Genomic DNA, 3658 nt, shown 5'->3' on the forward strand with positions numbered 1-3658 from the left:
ACCCCTCCAATTATGGGAAAGTCTTTCCAGAATAAGAGTAGGAGTGGATATAACTCGCCACTAAAGAGGGAATTACTCTAAAACTAGGAGAAAAGATGATAAAGGAGATTTTGTTCAAATATGACAGATTAGGAAGTCTTTGTTTGTTGTGCAAATGCTTGAATCATTTGATGAAGGAGTGACTGTAAAGAAGAAGATACGAATGAAATTGATCTAGATGATTTACCCTATGGGACATGGATGAAAGCATCTCCCATGAGAGCAAACAAGGTAATTGGAATGAGGAATGAGGTAAAGATTGGGAGCTTTGGAAGGAGGTTATTGGAAAACACAAGGAGCACTCAAATTCAGTTAAAAGGAAAGGGAAAACTTGAGAATATCGGAAAAAGGAAAAGTAACTCTGCCAGTGTGTTCTAGAAGTGTTGTAGGTGCTGGAAGGATGTCACTTAGACAAGGGGTCGATTACTAGGAAAGAAAAGGAGACAAAACAGGCCCTACCACTGATGAAGGTGAAGGCAATACCTGAATCTTTCGTTGGAAGAAGAAGAAGATTTTATTTCATTTGCCACACAAAATACAAGAATATAATCCCTTATTTATACTAGAATAGAGTGACTACTCACATAATTTGCTTATTCAAGAATACTGAATGCTCACATAATTGTTTATTCAAGACTTTTGTAACTTATAACTTTACAACTTTCATCTTCCACAATTTAAGGCACATAAAACTTGTTATTATTATTTTCTAATTAATATCTAACATCCTCCCTTAATTGGAAAATTCTCTGCACACTAAGTCTTGCTCGCAATCTTCGAAAATCTTCAAATTTGAGAGGCTGGTGAAAATATCCGTAACTTGATCTTGAGTTTTCACATGAGTCAATTCTACTTCTTTCTTGGTAATGCACTCTCTAATGAAATGATACCTTGTATCTATATGCTTACTTTGTTCATGGAACACCGGATCTTGGCATGCTCTTGTGCAGATCTATTATCAACATAGATCTTTGTGCTTTCCTTTTGCAACAACTGAAGTTCCTCCAACAATCTTCTTAGCCAAATGGCATGACATGTGCAAGAAGTTGTAGCTACATACTCGGCTTCACAAGTAGAAAGTGTCACAATGCCTTGCTTCTTAGAACTCCATGTAAAAACACAATCACCCATAAAAAATACAAATCCGGTAGTACTTTTTCTATCATCAACATCTCTGGCAAAATCACTATCACAAAATCCCACAAGCTATAGTTATTGGAGGGAGAATAAAACAATCCAAAATCAATTGTACCCTTCAAGTAACGAAGAATTCTTTTTGCGGCTTTTAGATGAGGAGAGGTAGGAGCCTCCGTAAAGCGACACACAACTCCCACCGCATATAGAATATCGGGCCTTGTATTGGTTAGATACCTTAAACTCCCCACAAGACTCTTGAAGACCGTGGAGTCTACCTTCTCTCCTTCATCAAACTTTGATAACTTCAAGCCACCTTCCATAGGTGTGTTCACGGGATTGCGATCAAGCATATTAAATTTCTTCAACACTTCTTTGTGTAGCTTTCTTGTGAGACAAAGATCCCATTCTCCGTTTTCTTCAACTTCCATTCCCAAGTAATATGACATGAGTCCCATATCTGTCATATCAAATTCACGAGACATGGACTCCTTGAAGTCTTCAAACAAAATTTGGGTTATTACCGGTAAAGATAAGGTCATCCACATAAAAACAAATAAATAAGACATCACCAATTATTAAAAGTTTTAACATAAAGAGCATACTCATTTTGAACAACGAACAAACCCATTGTCTTGGAAGTACTTGTCAATGTGAGTATTCCATGCCCTCGGTGCTTGCTTTAGACCATACAACGCCTTGTTCAATTTCAAGACTTTTCCTTCTTGACCTTCGATGACAAAACCCATTGGTTGTTCAACATAGACATCTTCTTCAAGATAGCCATTTAGAAATGCCGATTTTACATCAAGCTGAAAAATTCTCTCACTTCATTTGAGCTGTCCAAGGAAATTAAGAAGACGAATGGTCTCTATGCGGGCAATCGGTGCAACACTTCATCATAATCAACTCCATATTGTTGCTTGTAGCCTTTAGCTACAAGTCTTGCTTTGTGTCTCTCAACCTCTCCTTTTGCATTCTTTCTTGATTTTGAAACACCCATTTGACTCCAATTGCTTCATGACCTTTGGGAAGGCTTTGATAACTCCCAAGTGTTGTTCTTCTCAATGGCTTTGATTTCTTCCTTCCATGGCTTGTCTCCACCTTTTGTCTTTCATTGCTTCATCAAAGTTTAAGGGTTCACTGTCAACAAAAAGACAAAACAAATCATATATAACTTCAATTTCATCATATAATTCTTGAATATTTCTCATTCTTCTTGGCCTTTCACTTGAACTCCCTTGGAAGATGATGAGGCTTCATTGGTTGAAGGAGTTGTGAAAGTGTTGGAGTTGAATCATTTGGATTCAAGGCTTCTTCATCTATTTCTTAAAGTACGGGAAAAATCATAAGTGTCTTCTTTCTCCTCCCAATTCCATATGCCTTCTTCATAGAACTTGACATCTCGGCTCACAATTGTCTTTCCATTGTTTGGATTGTACAATTTGTAGCCTTTTGAGCTTGCATCATAGCCAATGAACACATGTTTCTCACTCCGATCATCAAGCTTGAATCTTCCTTGTCGGTACATGAGCATATGCAATGCTCCCAAATACTCTCAAGTGATCAACTCTTGGCTTCACTCTACTACCATGCTTCTTATGGTGTTGAATCTTTGACATTCTTTGTTGGGGAGCAATTGGACAAATAAATGGCACATGCAACAGCTTCGGCCCAAAATTCCTTTGGCATATTTTTAGCCTTCAACATACATCTATCATATTAAGAATAGTTCTATTTTTTCTCTCCACTACCCCCATTTTGTTGTGGAGATCTAGGAACCATTAGAGGGCGACGAATCCCATATTTTTTTACAAAATTCATTAAATTCTTTTGATGTGAATTTCGTCACCTCTATCGGATCTTAGAGCTTTGATTACATAACCACTCTCCTTTCCACAAGAGCTTTAAAATTTTTAAGAACTACAAATGCCTCAGATTTTTGCTTTAGAAAATAAACCCAAGTCTTCCTACTATAATCATCAATAAAAGCAAGAAATATTTTATTGTTACCACATGAAGGAGGATTGATTGGGCCACACACATCGGTGTAAACAAGTTGGAGAGGCTCCTTTGCTCTTGAATTAGCTTCTTTTGGAAAACTCCTTCTTGCATGCTTTCCAAGGAGACATGCTTCACACAATTGATTAGGATGGTTGATGTGAGGCATCCCTTTCACCATCTTCTCCTCTCCTAAGGATTTTAGTGCTCCAAAATTCAAGTGCCCAAATCTCATATACCAACACCATGATTCATCTTTTATGCTAGCCTTCAAACATTTTGCTTCATTGGTTTTAATGTTCAAAGTAAACATTCTATTTCTTGACATAAACACCTTGGCAATCAAATTAGAATTTTGATCTCGAAGCCATAAACAACAATCTTTCGTATGAATTTCATACCCCTTTTCAAACAAGTTGTCCCAACTCAAAATATTGCTTTTTAGTTTAGGAACATAGTAAACATCCGTGATTAATTTGTGAGC

This window comes from Glycine soja, chromosome 6, assembly GCF_004193775.1.
Source record: "Glycine soja cultivar W05 chromosome 6, ASM419377v2, whole genome shotgun sequence".
Taxonomy (NCBI): Eukaryota; Viridiplantae; Streptophyta; class Magnoliopsida; order Fabales; family Fabaceae; genus Glycine; species Glycine soja.